The sequence below is a fragment of the Rhineura floridana genome, chromosome 1 (assembly GCF_030035675.1).
Source record: "Rhineura floridana isolate rRhiFlo1 chromosome 1, rRhiFlo1.hap2, whole genome shotgun sequence".
NCBI classification, from domain to species: domain Eukaryota; kingdom Metazoa; phylum Chordata; class Lepidosauria; order Squamata; family Rhineuridae; genus Rhineura; species Rhineura floridana.
Window position 1 is genome coordinate 152,464,094 of NC_084480.1, and position 22,692 is coordinate 152,486,785.

General features: G+C 43.3%; 1 protein-coding gene across 2 annotated transcripts in view; it reads left to right on the forward strand.

Annotated features, from left to right (window-relative positions):
- The window catches only part of SPAG17 (sperm associated antigen 17), a 206,556-nt gene that overhangs the window by 21,443 nt on the left and 162,421 nt on the right, over positions 1–22,692 (forward strand). The gene's annotated exons all lie outside the window — the stretch shown is intronic.

Below are 22,692 nucleotides of genomic sequence, written 5' to 3' on the forward strand. Positions count from 1 at the left end.
GTGATGGGGGAAAGCTTTGGAAAAAATAAAAAGCAATTTTTCTAATTTTTCTCTTTTGTTTTTCCTGGGCCTTCACATTTCTATGCATGTTCTTACTTTCTTACCCTCACCAACATCTGGGCAACTGCATTTTGTTCCAGTTGAAGTTTCTGAACAATGTTGCTCCACAGTAGTCTAGCTTGGAGGTAACTAGTGAATGGGTAAACAAAGCCAGGTCTCGCCACTCCAGATAAGGCTGCAGTTGACAAAAGGCACTCCTGATCCCATATACCACCTTCACCTCCCCAGACAGAGATAAGTCCAGAAGCACCCCTTTGCTACAAACCTGGTCTTTCAAGGGGAGTGTAATCCCACTTGGGACAGGTTTCACATCTCCAGCCAGAACAGCCAATTTCGTAGTCCACAGTACCTTGGTCCTGTCTGGATTAAGTTTTAGTTTATTCACCCTCATCCATTCCAATACCACCTCCAGACACCTGTCCAAAAGTTCCACAACCTCTGTGGGATACAGTGGTGGAAAAGAGAGATAGAGCTGTGAACGAATAGGAGAACATTCCCACCATAAATGGATAAATGATCGCACCACATCACAGCCTTGCCAGCAGTGAGGGGATGCATTTTTATCAATACGATGAAACTTCACTGGTGTCCAATGCCAGCAGATTACCTTGGGTGTGATCTCTTGGAATTTAGCGGAAGTGATTTTCAAGAGGAGTCTGGTCCAATCCTTTTCCTAAAGAACTTCATCAATAGAAGTACCCAGTTCTCCTTCCCAGAAGTGAGACTGTTTTTAAAGACCTGGTTCTTGCCCTTTGCTCCTATACATCCAGAGCAATGCCCCCAAATGGATGAACCCCTGTGGTGGAAACCTGCTGCATTTAGGATATCACATAGTAGAAGGTTTCTAATTTTGCTAACTTGTTTAAGTTATCTGGAGTTTTTATCTTTTTACAACTGCTCTTAATGGGATGGAGCTGATGTCACCACTACCAGATGTAGGCCAGGAACCAAACAGCATACTTACCTGCTCTTGCATTGGTCAAGAGTGAAGTCCTTGAACTGCATACTCACATAAAGCCTAGAGTGCTGTCAACATCAGACAAGAAGTAGACATGCAGTGTGAACAGTTGTATCTCTAAGAAAGCAAAATTGACATCCCATATAGTGTAATTTCTCCAAAGGTGTGAAGGACTGAGAAGATGTCAGAACTGTGAAATAACACCTCATTCATCCCAAAGCTATACATAAATCCAGTATAGTTTAAAAGAAAATTGGATAAATTTTCTAAGGCTTTCCTAAGGCTTCCTTAGGAATGTTTCCAACCTTGATGAATGTTGTAACAAACACCTCTCTCTCCCTCTTTATTCTAAAAACCACTGATGAGTTATTGTGACGTGTTATTTTTAAGTGGTTATGTGACTCTAAGGAAAAGGTGGAAACAAGCTGTAAAAAATAGCCATAAAAAGCTTGTAAGTGCCACACATCTGGACAATGTACCCTTATTGTTCATATTGCTGTCATCACTGGAAGAAAATCCAATAACCTTATTCCATCCCTATTAGGCTACACTCCAACAGAATCAGTATGGACAAGAAAGGGAGAAATTGTACCAGGATGGGAACTGTGGCACCTAAAATATTTCAAAAACTGTCATTGGTTAGTTTCTGTTTGTGCTTGCAGCTATAAATAATAGCAAGGTTCTCATTGTTGGTTTACTTTCTAAATAAATGGTACTTTTCAATAGTTGTGTTAAAAGCAATGTCATATGAGGTGACTGAGCAATCCTATACTTGAAATCTGTGCCTGAGATGCTGTAGGATATGGTGAGATCTGTGTGCACTTCTAGAATGCTACACCAATGGAGTTGTTCTGCTGGAATGATATGGAGTCGTGGGCATAGTTACTCCATGTCCTAAGCTCCTTTGTTTCCAGGACACCCACAACCATGGTGTAATTTTTACACAAGGTCAAAGGCTGGTGTCAATATGGCAGGCTCACACTTCTGTTTGCCACACTCACCAAAATTTGTGGATAGGTCTCAGTCCACTATTTGTGAATTACAGCCTTTGGTTTTATTAAACATGTTACCTTTGTTCTAAAAGGTAGTTTTAATGCAGCACAAACTTGATATATGCCTCTTTTAAAAGAGAACCACATAATTATTATATCTATATTATATTTATTTTATTAGCTTATAAGATTTCTTATAAACAAGGTCAGCGAGTAGGTTACAAAAATATAATACACAGATAAAACTGTTCCAACCAGAACAGAACAGTATACATTGAGCAAGAGAGGTGGATCCCATAAACAAAATACTAGGGTAAAGAGGTACATCTTCAGCATATGGTGAAAGCTAGACAATGAAGATACTAGATGCACCTCTGTGAGGAGGAAGTTCCACAATTTAGGAGCTGTCATAGAAAAAGGCCCTCCTGTGCTGCCATTCTCCACACTTCTGAGGGTGGTGGAATTACTAAGAGCAAGGCAGGTGCCAGGCATTACTGGGTCTTTGGGCACCAGCTTGCCCCGGGCGCGCGGCTCCTGCCTGTTTCACCTACCTATCTCTTATCTCCTGTTGCTACACGCAGGGGCTGCCATCAACCAAGATAGCAGCAGAGGCTTCTCTAAGTGGCTGATGTCTCCGCCACCATCTTGGTTGATGGCGGTAGGAGCATCAGCCCCTTAAAAAAGCCTCCACCGCCATCTTGGTTGATGGGAACCCTGCCCACGCAACCCCAGAAGATAGGAGAGATAGGTAGGTGGAGCAAGCGAATGGGTGGGTGGCCTGAAAGGTCCCTCCCTGCAATCCACGGCAGACATCCTGCCACAGTTTGCGGAAGGGGAGCGCTACTCCCCCACCCTAATGAGGGGCCCTTCAGGGGGCCCCGTCTGCTGCGGGGCCCTTGGCCAAGTCACAATCTGGCCACCCTTTGGTGCCGGCCCTGACCAAGAGACCCTCCTCTCCAATCGTAACACTCAAGGGTGTGTAGGGATGGAGGCAGTCTTTGTGATATTTGGGCCTAAGTCATTTAGAGCTCTAAACATAATGTGAGCAGGTTGAATTGGGCCTGGAAACAAACTAGCAACCAGTACAGCTGTTTTAAAATGGTAGTTGTGTGGGTTCTGTATGAAATAGCAGCCAGTAAACTGCTGCATGTTGGATCAGGTGACATTTCTAAGTAGTCTTCAAGGGCAGCCCCATGTGGAATGCATTGCAATAATCCAGTGTGAAAATTTCAGTGTGGAAACCTAGCTAGCCCTAGGTTTTGGATACATACTGCAAAATAAGCTCAGAAAGCAGCTCAACTGTAGAGACTGGTTGTCCTAAAAATCTAATTGATTTTGACACTGTTAATGAAATATCTAACAATAATAAAGTCCTGAACACTTATGAACATGAAGAAATTGGGTTCATGCAGCAAGGCAATCCCTCTTTGAGGAGATAGAGCTCCTTGATAATGAAGTGTGTTACTTCCAGAGTCTCAAGATGAAATGATGATGAGATTAGAACTTTTAAAATCATATTTGGTAAATATGCAGATAAAGAAAAACTGTTGCTTAAACAAAGCGAGGGAACATTGTGAACTAGCGCAACTGATCAAAAACCTGAAAAGGGGTGAAGAAGCTGCCCTAGGACCCGTAGGGGCGCAGAAATGCACTTTGAGTATTCAAGTTACTGCAGAACTCAAATCTACCACCAAAGGCAGTCCCATTAGGAGTGACTTAATCATCACAATACCAACTACAAACCCTCAGAATAACAAGCGTACCGCCTGATTTGATATGAGATTCTTAGAGCAGGAGAAACATGGTTCACCAGTGAAGTCAACTAACCCTGTTGGTTGTTTAGTAAATCAAGTAGCCTGGGTGAATGCAATGTTACCAAGATGAACCCTAGCATTGAAGTAATCAAAAACCTAGAGGAAGAATTGGAAACTGTTGAGATGCCCCCCTCAAAAGAACTTAAACAACAGAGGAAGAAGGGATTCCCCTTAGAAAATATGAGTGGGCCTTCAAAGGGAGGAATGCATGAACAAAGACCACTTTGCACAGAGTGTAAAGACTTAGAAAAATCATCAGTGGTTCATTTCAGGCCCGGAGTGACAAAAGTTACAACAGCACAGTATCTGACATTTCTGTGCTGGAAGATGGCGGGCTGGCAAAGTAAAGTTGCTGACGCTTCCTTTTTGGACTTTATAAATAAGCATGATATTATACTGCTTCAAGAAACCTGGCCAAAGGAGGGCCTGGTTTTAAATGGCTCTACTGCATATTGTCTTGATGCAGACCTCAATTCTAGGGGAGGTCACCATAAATAAATTTATTTATAAATAAATAAATACATTTCAGGTGCAGTATGTGGACCCCAGCCTCAGCCCAACCTGCTGAGCTTTTTAATAAGGGATGTCTCGGGGTACTGGTATCTACCACCATTTGAGTGGTCACCAGTAGACTGGTCTCCTTAGCTCACTTTCCAACCTCCTTGATTATCAACCATGGGTAAATCAGCCTATTGATAATAAATGTTTATCTGCTCCCTCAGTGATACAAATGGACCAAGGAAATTGGTCCAAATTAGAAGAGTATATTAACAAATTGTTTGCTTTGTACCCAGAATCCTTTGTGATTGTGGCAGGTGACCTAAATGCTAGAATAGGGCAGAATGACCATGCTTTATATTCCCATTTTCACGAATGCCCACCCAATGATGAGGAGGCCCACACGGTTTCTGTTAGACAGTCCAGAGATAAAGACTGTAACTATGTTGGTTTTTGTCTAATGCAGTGGTTCCCAACCTTTATGATTATGGGACCCTCTGTGTAAGCTCAAAAACTTTGTGACCCCCCCCCTATGCTAATTGTAATTTTAGTCTCTATTAATTGAAAAAATGGTGCATGGCAAAATCACATCTCCAAATAAACCTTTCCATAAAAAGCTCCCTGCAGACAGGGAGGTGTTGCTTTCTTTTCTTAATGCAAAGGTCCAATGAAATTGGTATCCCCCCCCCCACAGTCTGAAGATGTACAGTCCTGTCTCCCAACACCAGTGGGTGACAGTGTTGCACTAAAATCCAGGCTCAAATCCCCACCCAGCCATGAAGCCACTCCTGGGCTCCTGCCGGGAGGAAGGGCAGGATATACATCAAATAAATAAATAAATAAGCCCACTGGGTGACCTTGGACCAGACAGTCTGTCAGCCTGACCTATTTCAAAGGGTTGGTATAAGGATAAAATGGAAAGTGGGGGGAACCATATGCACCATCTTGAGCAACTTGGAGGAAAGGTGGGATATAATGCAATTATAAATAAATAAATACATTTCAGGTGCAGTATGTGGACCCCATCCTCAGCCAACCTGCTTAGCTTTTTAATAATAATACATTTTTTTTACATTACATTGGCGATCACTCGTGGCCGAGTAAGATTGTCTTCCAAGATAAGGTCTTTAACGGTGGGTCCGTAAGTGACTGTGGAGGCCAATTCTGGATCCACACAGCCTCCCACACTGAGGACATAGGTTTCCAGATGGAAGATGGTCATGATGAGGATTTGCTTGACGTGCCTTCCGCTTAGCTCGTTTGTCCCTTTCTCCCTGTACTCGTGCTTCTTCAAAGCACCTTTGATAATGGCCGACCTCCAATTGGGACACTGATGGGCCAAGGCTTCCCAGTTCTCACTGCTTATGTTACATTTTTTTAGATTAGCTTTGAGAACATCTTTAAACCTTTTTTGCTGTCCACCGATACTCTGTTTTCCATCCTTAAGTTGGGAGTAAAGTAGCTGCTTTGGAAGACGGTGATCAGGCATTTGAACAGCATGGCCGGTCCAGCGAAGTTGATGTTGGAAGATCATTGTTTCAACACTGGTGGTCTTTGCTTCTTCCAATACGCTAACAATACGCTAACACGGCATGGGACCGCAATACCTGGTGGAACGCCTCTCCCAATATGAACCTACCCGTACACTACGCTCAACATCTAAGGCCCTCCTCCGAGTACTATCCCATCGAGAGGCTCGGAGGGTGATGACTAGAACCAGGGCCTTTTCAGTAGTGGCCCCCGAACTGTGGAACAGTTTCCCTGATGAGGTGCGCCTGGCGCCGACGCTACTATCTTTTCGGCGCCAGGTGAAAACCTTTTTATACTCCCAGGCATTTTGAAGTGTATTTTAAACAGCATTTCCGTATTTTGGATGTTGTTTGGTTCGTTATTGTTTTTTTATTATTATTATTATTTATTGTATTTATTGTATTTATATATTGTGCTTGTTTTTATCTTTTTGTACACCGCCCAGAGAGCCTTCGGGCTTAGGGCGGTATATAAATTAAACTAAATAAATTAAACTAAATAAATAAATAAATTAGTCCACCTATCTTCCCAAGTAATTTGCAGAATTTTCCTGAGGCAGCGTTGGTGGAATCTTTCAAGAAGTTGGGAGTGGCGTTTATAGATGGTCCATGTTTCACAGGCATACAGTAAGGTCGGTAGTACAATGGCTTTGTAAATAAGCATTTTGGACTCCCTGCGAATATCCGGATCCCCGAACACTCTACGCTTCATTCGGGAGAATGCGGCAGTCGCAGAGCTCAGATGATGCTGAATTTCAGCATCGATGGCATCGATGTCAGTTTTTACAGAGAGATGGCTGCCAAGATAAGAAAAGCGATCGACATTCTCCAGCGTTGCACCATTAAGCTGGATTGATGGTGCTACAGAGGTATTGGTTCGCACTTGCTGATGAAGCACTTTGGTTTTTTTGATGTTAAGCGAGAGGCCAAGCTTTTCATATGCTTCTGCAAAGACATTTAGGATAGTTTGAAGATCTTCCTCTGAATCTGCGGAGGCGACATTATAATCGGCATATTTTAGTTCTATGACAGAGGTTTTAATTACCTTATTTTTTGCTTTCAGCCTACTGAGATTAAAAAGCTTTCCATCTGTTCGATATGTGATTTCCACGCCAGTGGGAAGTTTCCCCTCAACAAGGTGTAGAATCATGGCGATAAAAATAGCAAATAAGGTCGGAGCAATGACACATCCCTGTTTGACACCTGATCCCACTTTGAATGGATCACTTTGAGAGCCATTGGTATCCAAAATTGTTGCCATCATGTTGTCATGGACGAGTTGCAAAACATTCACAAATTTATCAGGGCATCCAGTTTTCAGAAGGATGGTCCAGAGAGCAGTTCGATTTACAGTATCAAAGGCCTTAGTCAGATCAATAAACACCATTTACAGAGGTCGGTTTTGCTCCCTGCATTTTTCTTGAAGCTGTCATGCAGTGAAGATCATGTCCACTGTCCCCCTGGAAGGGCGGAAGCCATTTTGGGATTCAGGGAGGATGTCTTCTGAGATAGGTAGGAGGCGATTTGCGAGGATCCTTGCAAGGATTTTACCTGCCGTAGTAAGAAGAGAGATGCCTCGGTAGTTCCCACAATCTGTTCTATCACCCTTCTTGAAAAGAGTGATAATTATGCCATCCCTAAAGTCTTCTGGGATCTCCTCCCTCATCCAGATTTTTTCGATGAGCTTATGAAGTTGTTGTGTAAGTTCAGGCCCACCTACTTTGAAGACAAGCAGGAATCCCATCAGGTTCACTAGCTTTGTTATTCTTCATTTGATTAGTGGCTTTACTGACTTCATCCAAATTAGGGGATATTGCAAGCTCATCTCTAATTTGTTGTTGTGGGATTTGCGAGAAGACCTCATCAGCCACAATAGAGTTGTGATTAAGGAGGTTGTGGTAATGCTCTTTCCAACGCAGTGCAATAGACTCTTTGTCCTTTAGAAGTTTGGTATCATCTATTGATCGTAAGGGATTTGTACCATAATTTGTTGGTCTGTAGATGGCCTTTGTGACATTAAAAAAGCGCCGTACGTCATGAGCATCTGCAAAATGCTGGATTTCTTGAGCTTTCTTTATCCACCAGGCATTCTTAAGTTCTCTAGTTCTTCTTTGGACCTCAGCCTTTGCACTGGCATAGATTTTTTTCCTTAGCAGCACAGTTAATGTCTTTTTGTCATATCTGGAAGGCTTTCCTTTTCTTGTCAATTATATGTTCAATCTCACTATCATTGTCATCAAACCAGTCCTGATGTTTCTTAGTTTGGTATCCAATAGTTTGTTCACATGCTGCAATAATGGAAGTCTTCAGTTTAATCCAGTGTTCCTCAACATTTTCAGGGAGTTCCGTAGGTAGATGTTTCTTGAGAGTTGTTTGAAATCAAGCTCGCTTAATAGGATCTTGAAGGGCGTGGATGTTCATTTTACACCTTGGTTTTCTTCCTTGGCGCCTACGTTGAAGAACAATATTAATGGCCATAGTGGATCGAATTAATCGGTGATCTGTCCAGCATTCATCGGCACTCGTCATGGCCCTCGTGAGGAGTACATCATGATGATCTCTGGCACAGACAATTACGTAATCCAGGAGATGCCAGTGGTTCGCCCAAGGGTGCTTCCATGATGTTTTAAATTTATCTTTGTGGCGAAAGAGTGTGTTTGTGATAACAAGATTATGCTCTGCACATTTAGTCAGAAGTAGAATGCCATTCAGGTTGCTATTGCCAACTCCTTCTTTCCCAATGGTTTCTGGCCATAAATCAAAATCACGCCCAACTTTGCATTGAAATCGCCCAGCCCTTAGGTATCTCTGATAAGTTGGTGTCCAGCTGGGTATAAAAATTTTCCTTGATGTCTTCATCAGTATCTAATGTTGGTGCCTGCTGGTTTTTGGCAAGTTTTAATCGGAGAGTTGAGAGTCATTCATTAATGCCAGTAGGAACTTCTGACAAGAGCTTCACAAGATCATTTTTAATAGCAAAGCCTACTCCATGTATTCGTCGTTCTTGTTCAGGCAGTCTTTTCCAGAAGAAGGTGTAACGTCCTTTTTCTTCCTTCAATTGTCCCTTTCCTGCTCTTTGAGTTTCCTGGAGTGCTGCTATGTCAATATCAAAATGTCTCAACTCCCTCGCAATGATGGCAGTCCTGCATTCAGGACGTTCACTATCTGTATTGTCCAGCAATGTCTGTATATTCCACGTTCCAAAGTTCATTTGTCTTTTGCGACCGCTAAGTGATGACCCCACTGGACACGGTGATCCAGTCAGGGAGAGAGATGAGGCAGACTGTGTTTAGGGCACCTTTTCTAGCCCCTTCCCCATACGGAGTGAGCAGAGTGGATCCTGAATAGGACTGCTCAGTCATGGATACAGCTGCCAAACAATTCAACTGCCTCAGTCCTTGAGCCAGGACGACTGAGTCTGTATCCACCGCACATGTGCTGGTCCATGACTAGGGCCTTCCGGATTTCACAGTCCTGCACCCATTGCCATTCGCCGATTGCCATGGGACTTTTGGTTTGGTTTGGTTGGAAGACGCCTGTGTGTGAATTTGTTTTATGTGGGGAGATCGGCGCACGACGATCAGCACACAATCTTGACAGAAAAAGGCTTTGATCCAGTGGCATAGATACCACGACGATTGGAAGTCTTTTATCTGCTGCAGCCTTCATCTGCCTTCCCAGCCATTGTAACATACACATTGTTATCCTCCACCTGTTCTGCCGTCGAAGACTTCCTTGGATCGTTCTTTGTCGGGTTCCTCTCCCTTGACCTTACCGCCATGGGTGACCCTGCTGGGAGTACATGACTCCCGACGGCATCGCTCACAGGGTTCATTGGAACACGCAAGCCCACTCACCACTACAAGGTGATGATCCAGCGAGGGGGGGAAATATGGAACGCTTCACGAATTTGCGTGTCATAATAAAGAAGTAGCTAGTCAGCCTTTCCCAACCAGTGTGCCTCCAGATGTTGTTGGACCACAATTCCCATCTTTCCTGACCATTGGCAATGCAGGCTGAGGCTGATGGGAGTTGTGGTCCAACAACATCCGGAGGCACACTGGTTGGGAAAGGCTGAGCTAGATAGTGGTGGGGATGCTAGATTGTAAAGACAAAAGGGTGGATAGATTGAGAAGGGGGGGTCAGTGCTTTCACCTCTGTACCTGATTATGTTCCCTCTGTATGATTTCCTAGCACTTTTGATTTTCAGTTTGGACTTTTCCCGATTCATCCTACATTCGCTGAGCCTCCTTCTTTAGTCTTTCTTATGTTTTCTTCTGTGATTTTGTTCTTATGTTCAGTCCTGAGGTGGTAGAAATGGAGTGCACTCCTTCAGATGGTGTGTGGCAAAATCACATTTCCAAATGTCCCGTTCCATTAAAAGCTCCCTGCAGGCAGAAACCCAGAATCATGAATTGCATTAGAAACCTGATGTGCTAATTTTCTATCTGCAGGGAGGTGTGGCATTAAAAAAAGAAAGCAAAGGTCCAAACATATTGGTATCCCCCTCCCCACCCACCCACAAAGTTTGAAGATGTACAGTCCTGTCTCCCAACACAAGTGTGTGACAGTGTTGAGCTACTGAGCGTTAAAAAAAAAAAAAGCAGCAATGTGGTGGTGATGGGGATGCTAGATTGTGCACTGCAGACAGCAGGGTGGGTGGATTAAGTTGGGCGGTTAGTGCTTTTAGGCCTTGGGAATGATCATCAAAACTGATAACTTGGTTAGCATGCATCTGGGGAATGAGAGAGGAGCAGAAGACAGATCAGTGCATGTACAGACACAAACACACCTGCCCCTCCCGCAAGCATCTGCAGGCAGTGCATGCATTTGGGCACATGGGAGGGGGAAGCCCTCAACAGCATCTTGGAGAGAGAGATTGGGGGGGTAGAGTGTTAGTAGAAGAAAGGGGGGACACTGGCACACACACTTAGCCTTAAAGATGGGGGGCGAGCAAGTCCTGAGTTTCCTCACTGCTGCTTGGCTCCGTCTAGGCCAAAGGTGAGATCTGGGTGGCCTCACAAATAAGAATATTTTTTTTAAAGGAGGTGGCAGCGAAACAGGAGCCAAGAAAGGCAGGCATGCTGGATACCAGGAAGGAAGGGGGAAAGCAGCTTTTCCTTTTAGCCTTGCTTCTTTTTCCTTCACAAAGGAAGCCTTGCTACTTTTTTCCTTCACAAAAAGCCTCTCCTCTCATTCTGAGCAAGGGCATCAGCAGTGGTGGTGCAAGGAGACGGGAGCTGGCAATAGTAATCCCCTCTTCTTCCTGGTAGCTCCATTCTCAGTCTACTTTGGCATCTGGCATGTGTTTTATAGGCAGACGCTTGCCCTTGGCATGCCTGAAAGATTCTCTGCAGCTTCAGCAAAAGTCCTCCTCGTTTGGAGCAAGGAGGAGGTGTTATCTGCAGCGGCAGTGGGGAGCAGACAGTGTTTGTCCCGTCCAGAGCTGGAACCACGAGACGGAGACACGGGTGCAATTAAATCTTGCTTTATTAGAGTAATGGATACATCTAGGACATTGCGCTTCATATAGAAACCTGCCTTACTCACTAGAAATCCCTAACTACACTCTAGACATGCTCTGCGGCATGTGAAGGAAGTTGACTCAGCGACTGCCCTCTTTGAGAGGCCAGCTTATGTAGGGAACGTTTTTTTTCCCAATTAATTTTTATTCAAATTTTCAAAATCAAGACAATACAAAAAGAAAAACACAAATTAAAACTAATACAATAAAAAGAAAAAAAAAGAAAAAAAAGAAAAACTTTTGACTTCCGATTTGTCGTAGTTCAGCTATAGGTCTATAATATATAACAAACCTGTCTCTTGATAAATTATAAAATCACCTTCCTCCAGCAGTTATCTTAGTTGGTATCAAATCTCATTAACATCATATCATTTTATTCTTCTACAAAAAGTCAAAGAGAAGTTTCCAATCCTTGAGATATATGTCCATCAATTTTTTTCTAGATAAACATGTCAATTAATCCAACTCTTCAAGTCTATTAAATCCAGTAATTTCAAATCGCTCTTCTTCCTTTATCCGTGTTGATTCCATCTTCCATCTTTACGTACCCAATAATCTTGCTGTCATAGTCATATAATAAGAGTCTAATAGGGATTTCCTTTATCACAGATATTTTCTTGCCATCAATTCCGAACATATCACTGAAGTATTGTTGCAGAACCGCATCTCTGTTCCTCTTTTTTACAGAATGCACTAGCACATCTCTTGAAGAGTTTTTCATTGTCACAAAACAGGAATTAATTCTGTAAACTTTCTCCATTTCAAGTTCCATCAAATCCTTCCAGTCCATGAATTTTTTCGAACCGATGATATCTTTATCTCCAATCTCTTCACCAATTCCTTCAGGGACAGCGCTGAATTCCAAACCGTAATATTTGTCTCCAGGATCCATCACAGCCAGGAAATCCAAATCTTTTTCCAAGACCATATTTAATCCAATCTCCAGGGCTTGAACCTTCCCTTTAATTTTTCTTTCATCCTTTTTTAATTTCCCAAATTTATCTTTGTTCTCCTTTCTCATAGAATCCTGAATTTCTTTCAGCTCCTGTCTCATTTCACCAAATCCACTTATCATCACTTGTCTGTTATCTCTGAATTCTTGTTTTATTAGCTTAATCTCATTCATTATTTTCTGAAACATATCTAAAGAGAAAGTCCCTTCTTGTACATCCATGATCTCAACCACCTTCTTGATTGTCATTCTTAAAACCAAAAAAACACACAATCCCTTCAATTTCCAATGTCCCAAGCAGAGAACAGTTTATTTCTTTATCCAGTTACAAAGGAGTTAATCTTTCAAGCCAGCTGACGTCACCCTCTAGACAAGACGAACTGCCTTATCTCTTGTATGTCCAAAAGTGCCAAAACAACTTTAATTCACAGCATCCAAATAATTAGTAGCAGGAAGAATGAGCAGATTCGTCAAAAAAAAAAAAAAGTAAACCGGAAAAATAGTCCCAGACATATATTACTCAAAAGTCTTATAAATAAATAAAATTTTTCTCTCTTTAAATTAGAAACCCCTCAGCCGTTTGTAATCTTTATAATGCTGAATTCCATGCCAGCTTTTTGCAATAAAAATAAAGATAGACTATTTCTATTTTTTTCCCCTTAGCTCCATGAATAAAAGAGAAAGCTATGACTCACCCAGGATTTCTTAATTGCTGATTCTTTGACAAATCTCTTTAGCTGTATTGATAACAAAATAATGAGAAAGGACAGGAGAATGCTTGCCTGTTAATCCGTTTTTCTTTGAAGAAAAAAAAACGGCTCACTTAATCAGTTGAGCTGGTTGGAAATCCTAGCTCCGTCCGAGCTGCTGGAAGACCTTCTTTCACAGAATTCCAGCCTCCAACAAAACGCAACAAAGCTCTGTGGAAAATCTCTACGTTTCTTCCTTATCCGGAAGAAATCTTCCCCAGTCAAAAAGCCCTTCTGACTGGTTTTTAAACTGAAAAAGTTTCCACCAAGACGGGAGCCCGTCCCAGAGGCAGCACAGGCAGAGCGATTCCTCCTGGGAAGTCCATGTAGGGAACGTTTTTGATCGTAATCTCTGACTTCTTCGTAAGTCCTGTCTCTGCCCTGTCCGTTTGTCACGGCAGCAGGCGCGAGGCGAGGGGGGGCGTGTTTCCAACGGCTCGTCGGAAGACACCTGCTCTTGGGCTGCAGGCTCGAGGTCAGGAGGTGGCGTCATGCTGGAAGTGTCCTGGGAACTGCATGGCAAGGGAGGAGCTGGTACAACCTCTGGGGCGTCCCCTGATGGGCCCTGAGGAACAACTGGGGGCGGCGCACTCTCCTCTGCGGAGCTTGCGCTACCCATGGGAATTGGCTTGAGTTCAAGTACCCTGCTGCCCCCAAGGCCCCAAGCAGACTCAATAACTCCTTGGTCTTCCGTGTCTTCTGGCAGCTAAGTCACCTGAAACTCATGCCTCTCCCTTCCCTGCTCCTTCAGGGAGAGCTGAGGCTCAACAGCGTTCAGGGAGTTAAGACTTTTTTTAAAAAATTAATAAATAATTCAAATTTTTGCTGTTTGCAGCCCTCTCATGTTACTTCGTGCCCCCCTTGGGGGTCATGGCCCCCAGGTTGGGAACCACTGGTCTAATGCAAATGGTTAACAGACTTGATCTAGTAATTCTGAACGTGAGTGTAGAAGGTGACACTAATGGCGAATTTACATTTCTTCCAGGCTTGGAAGCCTCTATAATTGATTATTTTATTGTTTCATATGATTTATTAAATTTAGTATCTTGCTGTAAGGTCTTATCCTTGAAATTAGGAACTCAAAACGTTAATGCAGACTATGAATTGATGCTAATTGATGCTAAACTTCAAGACTGAGGTAAAAGCTTCACATGTTAAGTCATCAAACAAGATAGGAAATGTTTTAACAGAGCTCCTGTACTTGGAAGGTCGTCTTTGCCATTGTAAAGCTATGTTAATAGCAGATTCTTTGAGAACAGTACTAATCTTGTTTCAAGAATTGATTTTGTCTCTTCAGAATTGTTTGAAAGTTAAAATCCTGGCAGAACTTAGATCTAGTAAATCCGAACACTGGTTGAATTGTGAATGCATTGACATGAAAAAATCCCTAATTGAAATGTATTAGTTATATAGGGAACAAAATCTGCCGGTGTTACCCACCGAATGGTTTCAGTTAAAGAGGAAATATAAGGCTTTAATTCAAATAAAAGAAGCAGGTCACAAGAGACATGTGACAAAGACAAGAGCAAATAATTCTGCAACTTTTTGGAGAGTGGTCTTGAGGGGCTGCCTGAAAGCAACAGCTAACATGGACAGCCATATCCCTGAGAACTCTTGGGAATTATACTTTAGTGCCATCTATGTGATGGGGCAAAGCTGTCATCAGACCTCAAAGGCAAATATAAACAGTTTTGCTGAGTGGCGGCTGGTCACCTCCTATGAAGTTGGAAATCTTATTTCTAAATTAAAAGCTGGCACAGCACCAGGGAGCAATAATATCCCACCAGAATGGCTTAAGGCAAATCTAGGGCCCGTCCAAACTTACCTCGATAATCCACATTTTCCATATTTGCTTTGTCATCAGAGTCCCCATCTTGCCTGTTTGTCTGTTGTTTTCAGCGTTAACAAATCTGCTGTTCTCGCGCCCACACATGAAATACATTCATTGCAGTTTTTCCCAAAGCTACGCCTGTCACTCCGCCCCTATGAGCCAGTTAGTCCACAAAATATGACGTGTGCTATCCCCCTCCCCCCGTGTCCGCCCAAGCACATCTAATCTGCATTTCAGCATGCGAGCGTTTTTGAGACTGGGCAGAAGAGTGCAAAAGTTTGAATTTTCTGTGGGTTTTGCAGTTGTGGCAGACTTGTTTGGCTGTAATGGCGTTGTGACTGCAGAACCGCAAAAAAAATAGTTGTAGACCTTTGCAGGTGTTTGCTGGCATAGCATAGTGTACCTTCAAAAGAGTCCTCTCGTTTCTCCTCCTCCCCCCCCCCCGGTTTAGGCTGTCCTGCCCTGTACGTTCCTGTACGCTCCTGTACCCAGGAGTAAACCCAGCCGAACTCAGTCGGGAATTACTTTCGAGTAAGTGGGCAGGCAGCAGGATCATGGCTCTGTGACTTCCTTGGTCCAAATCCCTTCCCCTTTTTCTTCAGCTGTAGGAGGGAATCTTCTTCCCGGAGGAGGCAAGCAGCTCAAATGTCTCATCAAAGCTTTAGGAGGGGTGGGAAGGCAATAGAGTTATTGGGAGCCTCTGATCTCTTTCTCTCCCCCCCCCCCCCGGCTGGCATAGGAGCCTCTCCTGGCTATACCACCACCTTCCCCCTGCATTTGGCTTCTTCTCAGGAATTATTTAGATCTCTGTTTGGCCTTCGATTGGTCAAGCGGCTTCCAAGCAGGAACACCAGGACTGGGTCTCCCGGTCTAAAGGAACCGCACATCTTCCCCACCCCCAGTCCATCCCAATGCAGGACAGCAAAGAAAGCATCCCGCTCCCACTGCTGACAAATGCTGTTTGTTTCCAAGAGGGGGGTGCGTGTGTAAACTTTTTTGTGATAGGTTTGATCAACCAAACCTCTCTAGGGAAAGCACATGCAGCCAAATGATCGGGTTTGAATGCACACTCAAGATTTGTTTTTCCTGGCACGTATCTCTCCCTGTCCCCGTCATGCCCCATTATCAAGAAGCAATCATAAAGATGAAAAAGAACAATAAATACACACACAATTAAAACCAGAAAAAGCTACTAAACCCATCCTTTCCCTCAGCTTTAGGCTGGGCATTCTCATGCTACCATTACAAATAAACACCTACATTTGATTCTGCGCAAATGCAGTTTCACATCTGTGCACAACTGCTGGCAGCACCCCCGAACACAGTCCCGTTACACTGATTGGTTGAGATTTGTTGCACTTAGTTCTCGCGCTATTGTCTGGGACGGAGAGAAGGGGCTCAGAATCTAACAGGGAAATGCCCATGGACCGCCCCCGGCATGCCTATTTAGGCAAACAACGTGGCATTGCATCTGAGCTCCATGAAAGTAATGTGATTACTCCTATCTTTCTTTTACACCAAAGGTGGTCAATATATCCCTGCAGCCATCCAAGTTTTTGTTGTTAAGGTTATAGCCCAGATGTTGTATGGCTCCCAGCTATGTGTTTTTGTTAATTTCCTCCCTTTGAGGTTGTATAAACTAAATTTATAAGAGCAATATTAGGAATCTCGTTATGTGTCCCTAATATAATTTTGCGGCTGGAAATGGGCCAAATCTCTGTAGAAGCACATGCACTGACGTGTAAGATAAACTTCTGGCTAAAGCTGATGTTTTTTCTAGTGGGTTTAGCTCCTTTAACTCTGACAGATCCTTTTCAATCTAGGTGGAAAAGAGAATTGTCTGTGAAATTGCTGTATTTGGGTTTTTCCACTGCCACTATTATGGCATTAGGCTATACCAAGCTAAAACTGCTGTCTCCCAATGAATCATGGACATTGATCTACAAAATCATTTGAGCTTGGCTGCACTTTACTCTAACTATGGAGATTATGCGAAAATGTTTACAGCAACAAATTATACAAATTTGTCAATTCCCAAGTATAAAAAAGCTTTCATTTTCACTAGGCTCAATGTTATTATACCTTCTGCGCTTCTAGAAGGCAGATTTAACAAGGTGCCAGTACAAGAGCGCTTATGCCCCTGTGACATAGGAGATGTGGAAAGTGTTGCTCATGTGCTGCTATATTGTCCTTTTTATTGGGACTCCCGGTTTGATCTCATCACCCCAATTCTTCCAAATATCCCAGGGAGGTCTGATGCATTTTATTTAGAATATTTACTATCAGATAGGGTCCCGCAGGTCACAGTTAATGTGGCAAGATTTTGTGCATCAGCTGTTACCTGTAGGAGAGTGATGATGGTAAATAATAATAATAGCTAACTTTCTGGGGGCTTTTTGCCCATTGGTGTATTTATCCAATACCATTAGCACCATATCATCGTATGCTGCAGCTGTTTGTTTCTTTCTCTGTATAATATTGATATGTTTTATTGTTTTAATATTTTATAGTGCTGGTCTTTGACCATAATAGATGATTGATTGATTGAACATTAAAGCCAATGATAAGCCCGGGCATGCTCAGTAAGAACCAACTGTCAGTGTTCTAAAAGCCAGACTCACAGCTGCTTGGTTTGGCTAATTGGGGGCCACACCCACTCCAGACCTTTATTTCACTTGAGACAGTCATGGCTTCCCCAAAAGAATCCTGGGAAGTGTAGTTTGTGAAGGGTGCTGAGAGGAGACTCCTATTCCTCTGACACAGCTCCAGTGGCCAGAGTGGTTTAACAGCTGCTCTGATTGAAACTCTGAGGGAAACAGGGCGTCTATTAGCAACTCTCAGCACCCTTCACTAACTACACTTCCCAGGTTTCTTTGGGAGAAGCCATGACTGTTGAAAGTGAAATAAAGGTCTGGTGTGGATGTGGTCAGGGACAGCTTTGGTTTAAATTTGGTTGGGAGACTACATGTGCCTACTGTAGAATAAAAAGGTGGGGAAACGCTGAAAAATAATGATATTGTTCACAATGTTTTCCTTTTGGAAAGGAAAGGGGCATCCCCTCTGCCCAGTCTCACCCACCCAATTCCCCCCTCCCTGCTCCTCCCCTAGGCCAGTTTCATCTATCCTAAGCATGACTGCACAAGAGTAAATCCCACTGAACTCAAAAAGCATGGAAAGGATCAAACCCGCCCTCCCCTCCTCCTACCTCCCATCACCTCCCTGTTGCCCCTTCCCTCCCCCTTCCTTCACCCCTCCCCCTCTTCCTCCTTTCCCCTCCTCTCCCCTTCCTTCTCCCCCCTGGTCAGTTTTACCTATCCTAACCATGATTGCATGGGAGTAAATCTTATCAAACTCAGTAAGCATGCAAATGATCAGACTGGCCTTTCCCCTCCCTCCTCCTCCCTCCCCTCCCCTCTTCCTTCTCCCTCCCTCCCTCTTCTCCTTCCCCCATGGTCAGTTTTACATATGCTAAGCATGATTGCACAGGAGTAGATCCCACTGAATTCAATAAGCATGCAAATGATCAAACCTGCCCTCTCCTCCCCTCCCCCTCTAGCCTGCTCCCATCCCCCCCTCCCTCTTCTCCTTCCCCCATGGTCAGTTTCCCCTATCCTAAGTATGATTGCAGGGGAGTAAATCCCACTGAACTCAATAAGCATGCAAATGATCAATCCATTCTCAGCAAACTTGCACAGGATCCCATTTCTTACATCCCGGATTAAAATGCAGAGAAATTCACTAATAGGCAAAAAACCTTGTGGTTTAAGAACATACCTATAGCAGATATTTCTATCAAACTTTAAAAAGCAGGGAAATTGGGCAGCTATAGCTATCAGACCAAATAACAGAAACAAGACGACATATGCTGTGCTGATTTTGTTTTAGCAGGGAGGAAGCAGCAATATTAAGACAGTTCAGATAGTCACTTTCAATATGTTTGATTTACTTTGCAATTTTAGTGAAGTTTCCTATAGGAAATCATTTTCTTTTGTTTCTATTTCTGTGAATATGTGAAGTACAGCAACGCTTGGCAACACTAAAAAAAAACTCCAAAAACAATTGTGGAATAATGGCACTGACTATTCTGCACAATAGTTTCCAATGGACATGAGGAGTGTCTCAGTTTGCACAAAATAAAACAGTGGGTGGTGAAATATATTCTAGCTAAATTCTAGGTGTGCTCTATATTTTTAATTGACCATGCCCACCTTTCCTTAAGTGGAGTGGTTTAAGCATGACTGAAAACATGCATCTTGGGCAGGCCAAGTTTGTTTTTTCCAAGAGCTAGATTCATTGCTTAAGTAACAACATATTGTAATCAGTCTAAGGTTACATGAAACTGCAATTTCATATTCAACTGTTAATGCAACCAAAACAGAAATAGAACATAACCTCTGGTTTGAAACAAAAAGGCTGTCTTCACCATCACATGACATTGACCAATAAAAAGGCTTTGGAATTAATAAATATAAATTTGATACAGATTTCTAGGATGAATAATGACAGAAATATAATTTTCTAGGTTAGATTCTGTGTAGAAACAGTAGTAACACAGGAAGGAAGCAAAGAACACCAACAAACGTACAAAAATGTAATCTCTTTGGAGATGGCAGGTGTTGCCACCACTCACCATATGCTCAGAGGCACATGTTACCAAATTCTTCCAAGGTACACTGGAAGTGGATTGGACTGTAAAAGATCACCCCAAATTGTGTTTGCATTTTGACAAATTTGTAGGGCAGTACAATATGTCAAAGAGGAGGTCAGGTCTCCTGCTCTCCTGGTGCATTCACTATAGTTGCCCAATTGCCCTGCTTTTTAAAGTTTGATAGAAGTATCTGTGGCCTATAGGTACATTCTTAAACCGCAAGACTTTTTTGCCTATTAGTGAATCAAGTTCTGACTAAAGCTGATTTTTTTCCAGCGGGATTCACTCCCTTGACATTGACTGATCCTTTTCAGTTTAGATGGAAATGAACGTTGGCAAACCTCTTGAATTAGGTTTTTTCTACTGCTGCTAAAATGGCATTGGGTTATACTAAAGCTAAAACTGCTGTCTTCCAGTGAATTATGGTAACTGATTTACAAAATCATTTGAGTTTGGCCACACTTCACTCTAACTATGGAGATTATATTTTTACCACACCACATTATATGGCAAATTTGTCAATCCCAAAATATAGAAAAGCTTTCATGCTGGGCTAGGCTCAATGTTTTACCTTCTGCACTTTCAGAAGGCAGATTTAACAAGGTTCCAGTTCAAGAGCGTTTATGTCCCTGTGACGCAGGAGATGTGGGAACTGTTGCTCATGTGTTATTGTATTGTCCTTTTTATCGGGAGTGCGACTTGATCTTATTACCCCAATTCTTCCAAAAATCCCAGAGAGATCTGACGTATTTTATTTAGAATATTTACTCTCAGAGCAGAGCCAGCAGGTCACATACAGTGTGGCAAAGACTTTGTGCTTCAGTTGTCTCCTGTAGGAGAGGTATGAAATAACAACAACAACAACAATAATAATAATAGCAGCTAACCTTTTGGGGGCTTTTTTTTTGCTAACAGGGGTATTTATGTTTTTATAGTTTTTAATATTGTGCTGGCTTTGACTGTAATAAATGATTGATTGATTGGCTGACAGGAAGCCCTGAAACAGTGCAACAGGACACTCCCAACTTGTGATTCTCCTACCAACTGATATTCAGAGGCAAACTACCTCTGATACTGGAGGTAGCACATGACAATCATGGCTAGTAGCAGTTAACCCTAGTGAGGTGTCTGGTGCACAGTCTTATCATGTTTTGTTGGATGAGTTTCAGTCGGTTCAGTTCGAGGACGTGGACAAGGTGCTTGGACAGGTACGTGCAACCACTTCGGTACTAGATCCTTGCCCCTCTTGGCTAATAAAAACTGGCAAGGAGGGAACAGTTGGCTGGGCCAGGGAAGTGATAAATGCCTCCTTGCGAGAGGGAGTGGTCCCTGGCTGTCTGAAGGAGGCAGCAGTGAGACCACTCCTGAAAAAGCCTTCCCTGGACCCAGAGGATTTCAGCAGCTACAGACCAGTGGCAAATGTTCCATATCTCGGCAAGATCTTGGAACGAGTGGTTGCTGACCAGCTCCAGGCGCTATTGGATGAAACCGATTATCTAGATCCATTTCAATCGGGGTTCAGGCCCGGTTTCGGCACTGAGACGGCCTTGGTCGCCCTGTTTGATGACCTATGTCGGGAGAGAGACAGAGGGAGTGTAACTCTGTTGATTCTCCTTTATCTCTCAGCGGCTTTTGATACCATCGACCATGGTATCCTTCTGGAGAGGCTTGCGGAGTTGGGAGTTGGAGGCACTGCTTGGCAGTGGTTCCGCTCCTACTTGGCAGGCCGTCTCCAGAAGATAGAGCTTGGGGAACATTGCTCGACACCGTGGGTACTCCAATGTGGGGTCCCGCAGGGTTCGGTTTTGTCTCCCATGCTTTTTAATATCTATATGAAGCCGTTGGGTGCGGTCATCAGGAGTTTTGGAGTGCGTTGTCACCAGTACGCTGATGACACGCAGCTCTACTTCTCCTTTTCATCTTCCTCAGATGAGGCGGTCAATGTGCTGAACCGTTGCCTGGACGCGACAATGGACTGGATGAGAACTAACAAACTGAGACTCAATCCTGATAAGACTGAGATGCTGTTGGTGGATGGTTTTTCCAATCAGATGGTGGATACATATCCTGTCCTGGATGGGGTTACACTCCCCCTAAAGGAACAGGTTCGTAGTCTGGGAGTCGTTCTAGACTCTTCCCTGTCACTCGGTGGCACGGAATGCGTTCTACCAACTTCGATTGGTAGCCCAGCTACGTCCCTACCTGAGTAAGGAGGATCTTACATCAGTAGTACATGCTCTGGTAACCTCACGTTTGGATTACTGTAATGCGCTCTACGTAGGGCTACCTCTGAAGCTACAGCTGGTGCAAAATGCGGCGGCCAGACTGCTAACAAGAATGAAGCGGTCTGACCATATAACACCTGTTTTGGCCCGCTTGCACTGGCTTCCAATACGCTTCCGGGCCAAATTCAAAGTGTTGGTATTAACCTATAAAGCCTTATACGGCGCGGGACCTCAATATCTGTCGGAACGCCTCTCCCGCTATGAACCGGCTCGTACACTACGGTCTGTTATGAAGGCCCTCCTCCGGGTCCCGACTCATAGGGAGGCCCGGAGGGCATTGACAAGATCAAGGGCCTTCTCAGTGGTGGCCCCCGAACTATGGAATAGTCTCCCCGAGGAGGTTCACCTGGCGCCGGCACTATCATCCTTTCGGCGCCAGGTTAAAACCTTTCTCTACTCCGAGGCATTTTAATTTTTTGTTAATGATTGTAATGTTTGTAATTTGATTTTAGCCTTTGCTGTTTTTAGATTGTGAAATTTGATTTTAGACTGATGTTTTGTATTATATTGTATTTTATTGTATCTATATTCACCGCCCAGAGAGCTATTGCTAGTCGGGCGGTATATAAGTTTTAAAAATAAAATATAAATAAATAATTGATAACTTATCCTCCATAATTCACCTAATCCCCTTTTAAAGCTGTTCTGCTTGATGGGCTTTACCACATCCTGTAATAGTGCATTCCATGGTTTAACTATGCACTGTGTGAAGAACATCCTTAAGCTGAGTCCATTAGCACTATATAGTACAATAGGCAAAGTGGTTTTTTTAAAAAAAATCCTGTGTTTTCCCCCCACAACTGAAACCTCCTCATCTTTGTGAACTCCCAACTACTAGGCTCTTATTCCAGG